This window comes from Ovis canadensis, chromosome 26 (genome assembly GCF_042477335.2).
Source record: "Ovis canadensis isolate MfBH-ARS-UI-01 breed Bighorn chromosome 26, ARS-UI_OviCan_v2, whole genome shotgun sequence".
Classification (NCBI taxonomy): domain Eukaryota; kingdom Metazoa; phylum Chordata; class Mammalia; order Artiodactyla; family Bovidae; genus Ovis; species Ovis canadensis.
This window is the reverse complement of record NC_091270.1, coordinates 23,012,923-23,028,370: the sequence shown is the minus strand read 5'-3', so window position 1 is coordinate 23,028,370 and position 15,448 is coordinate 23,012,923. Positions and strand designations below refer to the sequence as shown.

General features: G+C 41.0%; 1 protein-coding gene across 2 annotated transcripts in view; it reads left to right on the top strand.

The window, feature by feature from the left end:
• Positions 1-15,448, top strand: part of GPM6A (glycoprotein M6A) — a 249,754-nt gene that overhangs the window by 6,851 nt on the left and 227,455 nt on the right. The gene's annotated exons all lie outside the window — the stretch shown is intronic.

Genomic DNA, 15,448 nt, shown 5'->3' with positions numbered 1-15,448 from the left:
GGTCATTCTATTTTCGACTGTTTGACAAGAGGTGAGGGAATGAGGATAGATAATCCGAAGCCACATACTCTGTCCCCAGTGCTCATGACATGGCAGACAGACAGAACTACATCTCAACAGGAGATAAAGGCCTGACCTGTATAACCGATAGGACTGGAAGAGTGCCTGAGGAATTCAGAAGGTACGATGACATGGAATTAAATTCTTCTTTAGTTTGTTAAGACAACCTGTCAGAATGGTCACTCACTACTTTCTCTATAATATTTGAGATAACCCGAACTATATAATGATAGCAAAATCACTATCTCTGGCTGTTGCTGCAAGACATCTTGTTCTAGAGCCTCTGAGGCTACTGTCTGAGTAAAATAACTTGGAGAATATGCTAAGTACTGGTCTGTGGGTCCCACTGCCAAGATTTGAGATGAGAAAGTTTGGGCTTGAGAGGTGGACCTGCAGTTCTCACATGAGGTTCAACCAGTGTTGAGGATGAAGCCTGGAGAACTAGCTCTTCCAGAAGCTTCCGTCCCCCATCAAGCTCGCTGAGCCCGTGCTGCTGCCTTTCCTCACCTGGGCCTTGCTGAGACTTAGCCTAAGTCTCTGTTGAGCTCCTCTGTCCATCCTACCAGGCACATCTTAGCCTGTTGATGGGACAGTGCTCTCCAGTTTACGGTAACTCTCCCCCAGAAAATAACTGACAATTTCCTGTCTCAGGATTTCAAGTGTTACTTGCTGCTGCTGCTACTGCTAAGTCACTTCAGTCGTGTCTGACTCTGTGTGACCCCATAGACGACAGCGCACCAGGCTCCCCTGTCCCTGGGATTCTCCAAGCAAGAACACTGGAGTGGGTTGCCATTTCCTTCTCCAATGCATGAAAGTGAAAAGTGAAAGTGAAGTCGCTCAGTTGTGTCTGACCCTCAGCGACCCCATGGACTGCAGCCCACCAGGCTCCTCCGTCCATGGGATTTTCCAGGCAGGAGTGCTGGAGTGGGGTGCCATTGCCTTCTCTGTCAAGCGTTACTTATGTGCACATAAATCTGGCTCCATGTGCTCAAGGGTCAGCTATGTCTCCCCCAGCCGCCGCTTGCAGGCTTCAGTCTCAATGCCTGCAAAATGGAATTCTCCTTCCTGAGTCTGGCTGGCTCCCTCCTCTCTTCCTTTGCCCTCTTCCTTCTCTTTGTTTTTCTTGATGACTCCAGTATGCCTGGCCTTGTTGAGCGGATGTCATCACACGTCTGAATGCCCACACTGTCTCGTCCTGTGTCCTCACCTGCTTCAGCCTGGATATGGGTGGTTTTCCCACTGCCAGTCACCTCCCCTCCTTTGTCTCCTCCCAAATCACCCACGTGATGATCCAAACAACCCATGCCAGCACGATTCTTCTTGCCCCACTGGTCCTCTCCAGCTTCACCTCCCGCTATCACCTCTCATGCATTGTATGCTTAACCGTCTTATGGAAAAACGTGAATGCACTGTTTGGCCAATCTAATGATACAGAGTAATGTATTTATTTTAATGGACATTTTCTGTAATTGAGATAAATCAGCTGTCTACTTCAGTCTAAGTTTGAAGCACAAATAACGAACGTTGGATACTAAGGGGGTTTTCTGCAGTCCTGCTTCAGGTTTTCTATGAAATAGTACAAAAAGAAGAAAAATTCATAATGAGATGCTACATATATGTGTGACAAAGGTCCATTATTGTTACTGTTTGATAGATTCTTTCCTTCCAAAAGAAAAACTTACAAAGAAGAATATAATTTTGTTTGTTAATTATAGATGAGAAATTAAACTCAGGGTGAGAAGTCTCTAAAGAAAAATCCAGAGCAACTATTAATATAAGTGCACAATTTTAAAGTAATTGGTTCCTTAGGTATAAATGAAGTAGAGATCATTACTGAGTGTTATTATTTAGTTTCAACCATTTCTCTGCATTCCCTTAATAAAATTCCTTTTATATAACATGATACATGCATCCTGTTCAACTGGGAGGTAAGTAAAGTGATAACTAAACTCAAAGGAGGTAAACAATTTAAAAATACCAATGAAAATCAGAAGATTGTTTTTTGGCAGGAAAGCTATGACAAACCTAGACAGTGTATTAAAAAGCAAAGACATCACTTTGCTGACAAAGCTCTGTATAGTCTAGGCTATGGTCTTTTTCTCGAAGTCATGTACGGATGTGAGAGCTGGACCATAAAGAAGGCTGAGTGACAAAGAGTTGATGCTTTCGAACTGTGGTGCTAGAATCCCCTGGACTGCAAGGAGATCAAACTAGTCCATCTTAAAGGAAATCTACTCTGAATATTCATTAGAAAGACTGATGCTGAAGCTGAAGCTCGAATACCTTGGCCACCTGATGCGAACAGCTGACTCTTTGGAAAAGACCCTGATGCTGGGAAAGATTGAAGGCAGGAGGAGAAGGAGGTAACAGAGGATGAGATGATTGGATGGCATCACTGATTCAATGGACATGAACTTGGGCAAACTCTGGGAGATGGTGAGGTACAGGGAAGCCTGGAGTGCTGCAGTCCATGGAGTTGGAAAGAGTTGGACATGATTTGGCAACTGAACCATAACAACAACCTCATTGTCTCATATTAAAATCATCATTATCACAGAATCATTGTACCTAAGGCCACCAACACTTCCATAGTAAAATAATGCTCTATATTATATACTTGAAGTTACTAGAGAGTAGATCTTAGGCTTGTCACCATGGAAAAAGAGGTAACTTTGTGAGGTGATGGATGTGTTAATTAACTTAATCATGGTCATCATTCACAATGTTTATCTATATCACCATGCTAAATACACACACACACACACACTCACACATACACACATATATATACAACTTTGTCAATTATACCTCATCAAAGCTGAAAAAATTTAAGAAAGTAAAAAAACTAAAAAGACTACTCCTTCCAACACAAGCAGCCTCTTAAGTGTGTTTTAATATTGATTGGACCAAGCGTGCTCACCCTTCTACACATCATGACAGCGAAAGATGCATAAAGCCCAGATTCTCATTTCTGCTTCAAAAGTACTTGTATATCAATTGGGAGATACAAAAATCACATGCGTAGAAAACCATCTGAGAATTTGAGGAAATTAGATAATGGAGATCTAGACTAATGTAATGATTGCTAAAGCCGTCGGTCCAGGATGGGAGAGACCCACGGAGGCTGCATTCACCCGGGGAGGTTTTCTGAATGCAGGACCGTGCAGGGAATCTGGGCGTGTGTGATTCTGTCAGAAGGAGGGGTGGAGGTGTGGCCAGAGCCCAGGAGGTGGGCTGAGCGTGCTCGGGGCCCACCTGAGTCTGCTTCCCCGCTCCAGCTCTCTGCTATGAATTTTTCCACCTCCTCCATGACCTCTGGACTGGGACGTGGGGTGCCACCCTCATGGAAGTCTGCCTCTTTGATGTTCAGGGTATTTGTCTGCTTCGCTTTCTGACTGACCGCTGCAGCTGACTGACTTCCTGCCACTCCTGTTCCTTTGTAGAACACGTCGTCAGCTCTTCTGTGATGTCCCCCCAGATCTCATGAGTGTTTTCAACCCTTTCGAGATTAGTCATTTCCACCCTCCCCACCCTCCCTTGACACACACAGGTTCTCATAACTCACGCCTGGATTTTGTTGTTAAGTGGGATTTGCTGAGTGTCTAAATTAAAGCCAGTCTTGCTACAGCATCAGTAACAATGCACGACTCCGGAGGGTGTGATTCCCATTGTGCCCCTGAGGGCTTCCGATCATGGAGAACACCTGACAATGGTGCCCGGCAGTGGGCGAAGCAGGGTCTACTGGTCACAGCATCTCACCCTCTGCCCCTCACTCTGGTACTCCACCTCTAAACCCACTCATTGTCCTCTGAGCCCTGGCTACCTCATTTGATTTCCCTCTGCGCTAGCCCATCATTGTCACTGAGTCGCTAAGTTGTGTCTGACTCTTTGTGACCTCATGGACTGTAGCATACCAGGCTCCTCTGTCCTCCACTATCTCCAGGAGTTTGCTCAAATTTATGTCCCTTGAGTCAGGTGATGTTATTTAACCATCTCATCCTCTGCTGCCCCCTTCTCCTTTTGCCTTCAGTCTTTCCCAAGCATCAGTGTCTTTTCCAGGGAGTTGATTCTTCACATCAGGTGCCCAAAGTATTGGAGCTTCAGCTTTAGCATAAGCATCATTACTCTTCTTCCATTCAGTCACAGCCCAGAACCCCAAGCACCCTTTTGCAAATGTTCTTTTGTCCAAGAGCCTGGATCACTGCAGCATAGGTGGAAGTCTTCATATAAGGATTGAGAAAATGGTTCTAATGCAAGAGCATGCAACTGTAGCCTTTCAGCCAGGGAGCGATAGGGAAATTATCAGATTTAGTTACAGATGTAGCAGAAAGGAAGGGATCAGAAGAGATAATGAGAAGAGAAATTTTCTGTTAGAATACCTACCGGAAGGTGGTGTTCTGATGAGAGAGGGAACAAAGCTATCAAGAACAAACATAAACAAACTGAAAATATTCTCAATTCAGGCAATTGCCAATGAACTAAACTTCATATATCCCACATCGATAACTATGAGGATGATCTGGCATGACTTAGGTCAGCCCAAGGGATTCAGGATTGCTGTGTGGATCTACCTGTCCAGAGGGATGCTCTGTTAGTTCCTGCTACCCAGGTGGTCCTCCCTAGAAACTGTGCAAGATGGCAAACTTTCGGGATGAAAGAGTGTTTTACTAAGAGTATGCAGTTGGATTCCCTCCCCAAAAAATAGAACCTTAAAGCAAGCTCTTAAGATCCAATTTCCCATTGACTGTGTGATATAATCAGACATTTATAAAAATTTGACTCAGAGATGTTAGGACATCCACTTAATTATGAATGAAATAATTCAATGTATTTAATTACAGATTATAACTTAGTGGACAATTATGCTATTCAAATTAAATTGAAAATTAAAAACTTGAAACTTTTGATACCAAAGAATGTGATATAGTTAAGTAATGATAATGAGAGGATTTAACAGTTTTTTAAATCCCTAATTATTTAGCATTATGCAATATTGTCTCCTTTTTTCATGTCTTTATACTTACTGTGCATGATATGAGATGAAGGGCAGAGAAGAAAGATCCTTTTTCTTAACACCTTAAGTTTCACATTTTGACCTGTAGGCTGCCCTAATTCTGGGCCTTTTTTCTATTTCCTTTCTTTTTTTTTTTTTTTTTTTGCCACTCTGTTGTATCCTTTTTTTTTTTTTTTTTTGCTTTACTTTGGCTTTTAAAGTTCAAAATGATGCATCTTTTTTATTATTTTAACATGTTATTAATTTTATTTGTAATTAATTTTTGTTGATGTATTGTTGCTTTACAATGTTGTATTAGTTCCTACTGTACAGCAAAGTGAATCAGCCACAGATGTACTTATATCCCCTCCCTTTGAATCTTTGAAGAAGACTGTATCCTTGAGGTTGACAGATTCATTCAGTTCTCTCCCATCTTCTGTGTAAGGGACCGACCCAAAGCAACATAGTTAAAATGAAACACTATATAATTAAAGAGTTCTGGATAGGTGAATTTCCAAAGACTAATTGGATGTCTGTAAGGATGTCTGGTCATTTTCCACTGCGGCTTTCTCCATACGTGGAGCTCCATGTGGGCAAAGCTCTGGGTGCAGGTGTGTTCAGGCAGTGTGTTTCTACCTCTGACTGCTCAGCAGCACCAGCAGACTTGACCCTGATCCTTCAGTTCTTGCGCAGACGGCAGAATCGAGGTGCAAGTAGCTGTTTGCTCTCAGGTCCAGCCGGTCCTTCTGTTTTCTTGGTCACTGGCTTGCTTCTTCCGTCCCAGTGGCTGTAGCTCACTGTTTATTTACTGGGTGTTCAGTAGGAGAAAACATCTCGTCTTTGATCACTGACAACAGATGAGAGCAGTGAGCATGCCCATCACGGCACATTGGGTATAATCTTTGGCTGTTAGGCTCTTGGCTGGTCTGCCGCACTTTACTGTCCTGAAGGTTTGAGAAATCTGACTGCTTTGTTGGTTGTTGTTTTCCTATTCTTATTAACACTTGCCAAACCTTTTGTCATGCAGCTTTAGAACCATGACAGCTTCTAGGTCAAATTTCAGTTTTGATCCCTGCATCTTTAGAAGTAAAACTAAGAACTGAAATAGCCATTTCCTCTCAGTGATTGCCATGGGTGCTGATTAAGCTGCATGCTGGTTGTTGGAGTCATAGCAACAAGTCCTGCTTACTATCTTTTAAGAATCTCAATTAAGTTTCTTTTAGTCTTTGAATATCTAACTACAGAAAAGTTTAATTTCCTAGGGAAAATGAATATATTCTTTTCTTGGAGAACAACACCATAGAGTTAATTAAGCATTCCTCTCCAAGGTTTATTTGTGCACTAAGCTTGAAATTATTTGCACTCCTTTTTTTCCCCCTATTTTTTTCTTCCAGCTTTCATAATTAGGCTTTCAGTGGACTTAATCTTTTAATTTTAAAATGATTAAGTGCCAAGTTGTTGGGTACCATTGCTTGGGTTACAAAGACAAACATATCCAGCAATAACAAGAAGTTCATTGAACTTGCTACAATGACAGCAGATACTCAGGTTTTATTTTCAACAAAGACTCGGGACATTTTGCACTTGACCGTGCTATCTGGAGAAGAGCTATAATTATTTTATTTTTCTAGGTGAGTAATTAATTTTTGGTATTAAATTCTACTGTGATATAAAATATGAATAGGGAATTTTTTTTTCTTTTTTTACAAGTCATATATATTTGTAATTTCTCCCGACAAGGACTCTTTTAGAGGCATATAAAGTTTAAACTTCTCCCAAATGGGTTAATGGTGAGAAAAAAAGGTTATGTTATTTTACTTTTGAAATCAACTTGAATAGAATTTTGTATTCTCCAATTCATTAATTTCTAAGTGAATCTGAATAAATAAACTTTCGTGGCAAATTCATGGCACTTTTTTGCACTTTTTAATTTAGAGAAGTCTGTTTTCAGTTCCTGGAGTCACTGCTTTGGAAAGGTGATCTGAACTCCCTGAGCTTCAGTTAGTTATTTTAATTGATATTTGTAGACACAATAATAACACCCTGGACTACCTGAAGTTCAGAAGAATAAATGACGCAATCTATTAAAATAAAGGGCTTCCCTGGTGGCTCAGTGGTAAAGAATCTGCCTGCCAATGCAGGAGACACGGGTTTGATCCCTGGTCAGGAAGATCCCCTGGAGAAGGAAATGGCAACTCACTCCAGTGTTCTTGACTGGGAAATCCATGGACAGAGGAACCTGGCAGGCTACAGTCCATGGGGTTGCAAAAGAGTCAGACAGGACTGAGCGACTAAACAACAACATGTTAAAATAATTTAACAAGGTCAGACTAGGAGATAATACTCAATACATATAAACATGCGTGAGTGTGTACATACACACACAGAAATGAAACTGTGAAAGTAAGTCTGTCTTACTAAGTCTTTGGTCGTAATTTTTTTAAGTCTATCATACAAGAAACTGTGGATGAAAGAAAGTGAAAGTCAGAGTTGCTCAGTCGTGTCCGACTCTTTGCAACCCCATGGACTGTAGTCCATGGAATTCTCCAGGCCAGAATACTATAGTGGGTAGCCTGTCCCTTCCCCATCGGATCTTCCCAGCACAGGAATCGAACCAGAGTCTCCTGCATTGCAGATGAATTATTTACCAGCTGACCTATGAGGGAAGCCCTTAGTGCTTATTTTTCAAAACCAATGCACAGTGTAGTCATATGTTTTCTTAGGGATAAACTGATTGGCTATGACTTTTATGGATAGGATATAGTATTAGGAATAAGCTAGAGTAAAGATTAAGACATTGCTCCAAAGATGTCTAGGGACGATCTTAAAAATCAGAACGTGTGAAGTCCATCTGTATAAAATGCATTCATCAAGCAAATTTTAAACCCCTCATTCCAAGATATTATTAAAGCGCAATAAGGCTTTTATTGTTTATTTTAAATTCAAAGCATTGCAGTAAGTTGCTTATTTTATTTAATAACACTTGGTACTCTCAAGAGAGAATACTAAATAAAATACTACAAACACTTGGTTTTATGTGGATTTTTTTTATTATGTAAGAATATTAAAGATATGAAAATTTTCTCAATTCATGGTTGAAATTTCCATTATTAGCACATTCTGATTATTTTATAGTCATGTCATATTGGAAAGTCTAACTTTGAAGAATTCTTCTGTCTCAGATGTGGTTAATTTTGGTCACTAATTATTCAAGCTGTTCTAAAAATCTGCTTCTTTGATTTGTCTATCAATCATTTATCCAAAGAATGAAATATTATTTTAAGTATTTAAAACTGATTTCAATGAATATATTAGCATATTAGTCTTTTAGTTTGCAGATTATTTAATGATTTTTAAGGAACCAGGCAATCTCCAGTGGTTCATTATGTAAATGTCCTCATATCCAGCCCTGTTAGGGAATGCAGGAGTTCATTTGTTTTATTTTTCTAATGTTATTCCATTCTTTTTTGTTTGTTTGTTTTGTTTTGTACGTCTCGGTACTTCTGCTTGTTGGTTATGCAGTTGGTGTAACGTGGTGGTGTTCTCTGAGCTGTAGCTTCTCACTGTGGCAGTTCTGCATTACTCGTAGGGTCACAATGATGAGAAGAAGCGGTGGGTTCTATGTGAATGCCTCGTCCCTGACTTGTGGCAGGATTTGGTCAATGGAGCTTACTACCACATTACCCTTGTCTCTACCTATACGCAGTCAAGCCTCTATAATAGTTGGTGCTCCTTGTTGTAAACCTTTACTTACTGAGTTTGTGTGGTACATACCTCTGGTTCTGAATTGCAATGTCCTACTATAACATTTGGTTTATTTAATTGCTTGCAGTGAACAAAAGGATGTTTTTGACATAAGAAATTAGTTTGAGAGACATCGTATTATAAACCACAGACAGTAAGTTAGAAACTTAAGTAAAAAAACCCCAAACAGGTGAAAAGCAGAAGTGTAAAGTATCTTAAGATGATTTATTAAAATTGGATGACTGAATTAAAAAGTCTAAATCACTGAATTTTCTAATGTGAATAGCCTGTTTTAATTCTTAGTGCATGTGAGGGCTTCAAAGCAACTGTTATCATGGTTTTGGAAAGAAACATCTTCTATTTCTAATGCCTCAGTGAATGAATCAGAATCATTTTAAATTACCCCAGCACCTTTTATACAGAAATCAATTTAGTATGGTTTTTGCATAGTTCATTTTCCAGATAGACAACTAATAAAGTACTAAGACTCTGTGACTCTAATTATATTACTTTATCTTTGACTAATAAATCTTTTTCATTGAATAAAAGTAAAAAGTAACCTAAGATCAAATGATTAATTTACTAAATAAAAATTATTTTCATGTGCAGTTTAAGAGTTTAACTATTTCTGAAGAATTGGCTAGAAACTGATAAGAACTGAACCTCTGGAGGCATTAATCAATGCTGAAGAGTCTGGGTTGCGATATTGTTTCTTCATTCATTTACTCACTAAATAAATATTGATTGAAAGACACTGTGTACCTACTGTGTGCCCGGCAGTCTTCTAGGAGCTGAAAATATAATGATGGTGGAAGGAAACATGGTTAGTGGTATCAGATATTCATGAACTATGGGGGAGAAACACAGGTAGATAATTGCAGCTCAGGCATCAATATTTGACAGGATCCAGTAAAGAATAACCCTTATTAGTCACTCAAGTTTGGATTGAAGACAAATGCTCTGGGAGATGGAGCTGAAAATGTTAGTTCTTTCGCTACTGATAGTGATCTTGGAGAACAAGATCTTAGCTAGTCTTTCCAAGGGGGCATTTTATTTCAGTTTTGCATTGGACAGACTTACTCAGACACAAACATCGTGGACCAGTGGCCACCTCTCAATGCCTGTCCCCCTGCCAATGTGTCGTGGAGGGGCAGAGAATTCTAGACAAGTATGAAGGCTGACGGTGGGGACCTGGGAGACTGTGGACTTTGGGGAACTCGGTGTAGTAGACTGGGGTGTAAAGATAGCATGGAAGGAGCGATGTCTGGAGGAAGACCTGGGGTCCACGTGGCACAGACCTTAGGGTCATGTTGGTCCATTTCAGTTTTATTTTGAGAGCAACATGGAGCCATTGAGGGTTTTAGACAGGGGTTTGACACAGTCACAGTTGTGCAGGGTGAATCTGAAAGGTACAGAGCAGAACGAAGGGTCTAATCAACGGGGGATTTTCATGCCGGAAGGCAGAGGCCCCGCAGCGTGAGCAGGAGCGGTAAGACCTTGTGTGGTGCAGCTGGGAGACACTTGCTGTTCCATCCCCCTGGCTTCCTTGTAGCCATTCCGTGGCTCATTAGCACTTCCACCAAGAGGGCGGGCACAGGCGCTGAATCAGACCTTCCCAGTGTTCTTTCAGAACCACCATTCTGAGGAATGAGCAGTCATTTTTTTTTTTTTACTTGCAATTAATTATGGTTTGGGATTAACTGAAAATTTCGTTGATTCATCCTGCCCCAAGGTCTCATTAGCATGTATGATTGAGTCGGAAATGATTTTAATTATTTACTTGGCCCTTTTAATTGACTTATTTTTTCCTGTGATCTACTTCCCTGGTGGCTCAGAGGTAAATCTGCCTGCGATGCAGGAGACCAGGTTCAATCCCTGGGTCGGGAAGATTCCCTGGAGAAGGCAATGGCAATCAACTCCAGCATTGCCTGGAGAATTCCATGGACAGAGGAGCCTGGCAGGCTCTAGTCCATGGGGTCGAAAGAGCTGGACACGACTGAGCAACTAACACTTTTCCTCTTTCTTTCCTGTGATAGTTTGTAAGCTTTCTGCGTAGTTTTGATTTGATCACATCAATCGCGGCTTCAGTGAGCCAGGCCCTGAAAACAACAGAAGCGCAAGCAGCAAAGCCATGTTCTAAGGTTCTGTGAAGTTCATTTTGGGGCTACATGAGAAGGGAACTCTGTCTTGGATCATGCAGGTTTTTCTCTTAAGACTAAACTTTTCCTCATGGGGTAAACTTCGTTGAAGTTGGATTGCTTTAGGTATGAAGAGCTAGAGTGGGCACTATGGCTCAATAGTCCCAATGTTGTCTAATCTTTAAATTTTTTTAAAAAAACTTTTTACTTTATGTTGGAGTATAGCCAGTGAACAATGTTGTGATAGTTTCAGGTGAACAGCGAAGGGACTCAGCTATACAAACACATGTATCTGATCTCCCCCAGACTCCCCTCCCATCCAGGCTGCCACATAACACTGAGCTGCGTTCCATGTGCTGGACAGTAGCTCCTTGTTGGTTACCCATTTTAAATGCAGCAGTGTGTACATGTCCCTCCCAGACTCCCTGACTGTCCTTTACCCATGTTCTTCCCCCCGCCCCCAGCAACCCTAAGAGCATTCTGAGTCTGTGAGTTTCTTTCTGTTTTTGTAAATAAGTTCATTTGTATGATTTCATTGTAGATTCCACAGGTAAGGGATGTCATAATGTTTCTCCTTCTCTGACTTACCTCACTTACTATGACAACCTCTACATCCATCCATGTTGCTACAATGGCATTACTTCATTCTTTTTAATGGTTGAGTAATAGTCCCTTGTATATATGTATGTATATAATCCTAGACGTAACTTTAGAAGCTTCTCTATGTATAAAGTCCTGTTAATTTTGCTCTTTAACTGTCTGTTTCTGTGCTTTGCCATCATTTTGAGATGGCTGTTCACTGTTATGTACACATTCTGTCTTCGCAGACATTGTATTGGTATCATTAACAGTCCGAGATGGCGGTCATGTGATAGTCCATTCATTCCACCGTGACTCAGTGTGCACGCCTCTTGTGCCTGGCACTGTTTACTGCCCTCTGTACCCGCCTCATGCGAAGAGTTGACTCATTGGAAAAGACTCTGATGCTGGGAGGGATTGGGGGCAGGAGGAGAAGGGGACGACGGAGGATGAGATGGCTGGATGGCATCACTGACTCGATGGACGTGAGTCTGAGTGAACTCCAGGAGCTGGTGATGAACAGGGAGGCCTGGCGTGCTGCGATTCATGGCGTCGCAAAGAGTCGGACACGACTGAGCAACTGAACTGAACTGTACCCAAAGATAATAATATATTAAGATTATAGATATTATTGCTCATGATATTATCAATATTAACAGAGGTAGCTGCTACCCAGAATAGAGAAGGGAATGACTCATTTTCTCTTCATTATCAATGAAGGAAACTTTGGATAAGGGTTTGAAGAATGGAAAGGAGTGTGTCAAACTACAAAAATAAGTGAGAATAAATCAAGCAGAGGTATTAGCATAGTTAGAAAAACAAAAGCCCAGAAGCAAAGATAATGGAAGTGTCCTGTATTTTTATTTTCCACTGTGTTATCAGGGAACAATCTCTTTAAATATCAGATTATAGAATATGGATAGTTAGATCCTAGAGCTATGTGAGCTATAAATGTTCTTTGGAGATCCTAGCCCCAAACCACTTATTTCGTAGTACAGAGCTTGATGCCAGGAGGCTTGCCCAAAGTGATGCAGCTGATCAGAGGCAGAGCAAGGCCTTCCCGCTGTCATTCAGCCTCTAACCACACTGACTTCCCTAGTGGAGACAGGAGAAGCCTGTCTGCTGTTATCTTTGATACCATATTTTCTGTTCCTCTTTGTGAATCCTTGGGCAAGGCTCTGCTCTTGTGAGAACACGGATGTTTTCAGGGTTGATGGAAACCACAGTCTCGTTTGAGATGTTCTGATACATCCTTGATCAGCACCATTTACCCTATGACATGCTTGCCTCTGAAGATAGTGTTGAGTGGAGGCTTATGTCTGCAGTGTCCAAAGAAGTATGTATAATCAGCTGAAGATGGTTTTAGTCTCAGCTCAAGATAAAAGCACTTTTGAAGAATAATGAACTGTTTTGCTTTTTTTCTAGTTTGAACAAAAAATGTTATGAAGGAAATAGAATTACCACATGAGAGAGGTTTTGAGTCTGAGATTCAAGTCCCTGTAGACTTCCAATAAGTAAAGAAAAGCTGTGAAGAAACATTTACACTCATCTTTCAGATGAGCAAAGGGAATAGAGGCGTCTGTTCTACCCAAGAGGTTTTCATTTACACAGCTACCCATTCAGCAGTTGTTGGGCACAGGGATTATACCGAGGATCAATAATACAAAGGACTCGTTTCTTAGAATATATAGACATACATACACCAGTTCTGCTTTCTTAAATTATGGAAGGTTTTAGGGAGATATTTTTTCATTTGCTTTTTCTGCCTAGGCAGTGTGGATTCCAGATTTGTCTTCAACAAATCCCATGTCATTTTAAAAAAGTTTTGAACTGACAGTGTTCAATAACAGAGATCTCAAAGAAAATTTTAAAGGATTATTGGTAAAGGAAAATAGTTTGTAAGTGAATACGTTCATATTTTAAAATCCCATGTTCAGGTTTTTTTTTTTTTTTTTTTTGCTGTTGTTGTTTCTATCTGTGGATCTTGCTAGAAATAATTACTGGCATGAACTTAACCATCATCAAAGATCTTGCATCTTAATGCAGATAAAATGGTTTTTGAGCAGATTCTCTGTATGTTTTATTTTTAGTAGCAGTAAGATACACTGGAATATTGTATTGTTTGTGAATGCATTTCCGGCTCAAGAAAGTTTGAAGCAAAATTTCTAGAGCTTAGTAGCTGCATCTGATACAAATCTAAAAACATTGTGGCTTTTAAAATAAATTTTAGAGCAAAGCTAGGGTTCTCTGAATGATCTGATGGAGAATAAAGCATATGCAGGGAATCATAATGTGAAAGGAAGCGAGAATGAATAGTAGCAGCAGGGAGAATTTAGGTCAGTTACAGCGCTCGTGACTCTCTTCTGACTGGAAATATTTTTCAAGTAGGGAACAGGGTGCTCGGCTCCTCCCATCTCCGCACCCCCCCAGCAGTGTGGCTGTGCTTGTCTTGCCGAGGAAGTAACTCTGTTTCTACCACCCAAAGTCCAGAGAACTCATAACTGACTTCCCTAAGATGAAATTTTTATCTCTATTTGTTTCTCTTCCCCAAACCCCGCAAAATGACACATTCTGTAAATTGTAGCCATACCGTACTGCTGATTTCAACACCATCACTACTCTACTTTTCTGGAAAAGTCCATTTAGTGCTCTATGTCAAAAACCTTAAAAAAAGGGGAAGGCAGCCTCAGTCAGAGGCTTCTGGCCCTTATTTTCCCTGTACTATCTCTCTTATTACCGTGCCCATCTTCAGCCCTTTTCTCTTTGGTTCTCTTGATAGCTGCATCCTGTTCTGCTTTCTCTCTGAGACGGGAAGTCTAGAGGGGAGAGGAGGCTGACTGGGGAGAGGTGTGGTGGGATGTCTTTATGAGTGTGTTAGTCCTCATTTTTATGTGGAAGAGATGAATTTTTTTAAACACATATCTACACATTATTTAGGCATGTCATACCTACTCTATTTCCTTGTCTGAGTTGAGCTTTGAAAGTAAATGTGACTCAGAGAACAGGCTTATCTGGGTTAGGTGAGTAGTAACCTAAAGGCAAGTGTAGGCTCCTTTAAAGAGACCGTGTTTTCATAGCAAATGAAGGGAAAGTACAGCTCAGTGCTGCCCTGCAGGACAGGGTTTCATTGGAGTTGGTGGCAGGGGAGGGCCAGTTTTAATCCGAGTTGCTGAGATCTTGGGGCTACAGAAACCTGAACATGTTCTGTGTTATAAAGTTGAGCTGAAGATAAATCCTTGAAGGCGATGGGTGCTGAAGACAAGCAGGCTTTCTCTAGCAAGTGGACTCTCTCTGGGGTCTGTCTCCTTGACTTTGCTCACTAAGGCTGTATTGTGCTGGGGGACTCCTGCTGAATTCCCCAGGGGTGCCTCATGCTGGTCAGCAGCAGGATGGGACTCCAGGCGCTGGCCGGCTCCTTTGTCCTGCAGGCCCTGCTCTTGCATCTTGGAAAGGCTGTGAGTGTCAGCTGATGCTGACAGAGGGGTAGTGCAGTGGACCTGCCATTCGGAAGACGCTTCCGACAGGTTACTCATTTGAATTAAGGGTGACAAAGGACATAGAATCTTGTGTTTGTTACAATTGCTGCCTTTTAACGTGACCTTTTATTTCAGCACAAGGGAATTCTCTTGTGACTTCAAAGATAAGGCTTTCTTGGATTTGTTTTTCACTTGTGATGGTGATAAGCTCCACAACCCTGCTATGACCCTTTAAATCTAATTTGAATAAGAAAAGAAATGAGCTTAGAATGAATTGGGTTTTTCTTTCAAAGAGAGAAGAAACCATGCCCAGCGGCTTTTGTGTGTATTTCCTTTAGCTCCCTATTTAATAAACGTTTCTCAGTGGATGCGTGTGTGTGTGTGAAAACACACACACACACACATCCACAAACATAAAATCCAACCAGGAACTATATTGCAGAGTCGGGTGCTACTGT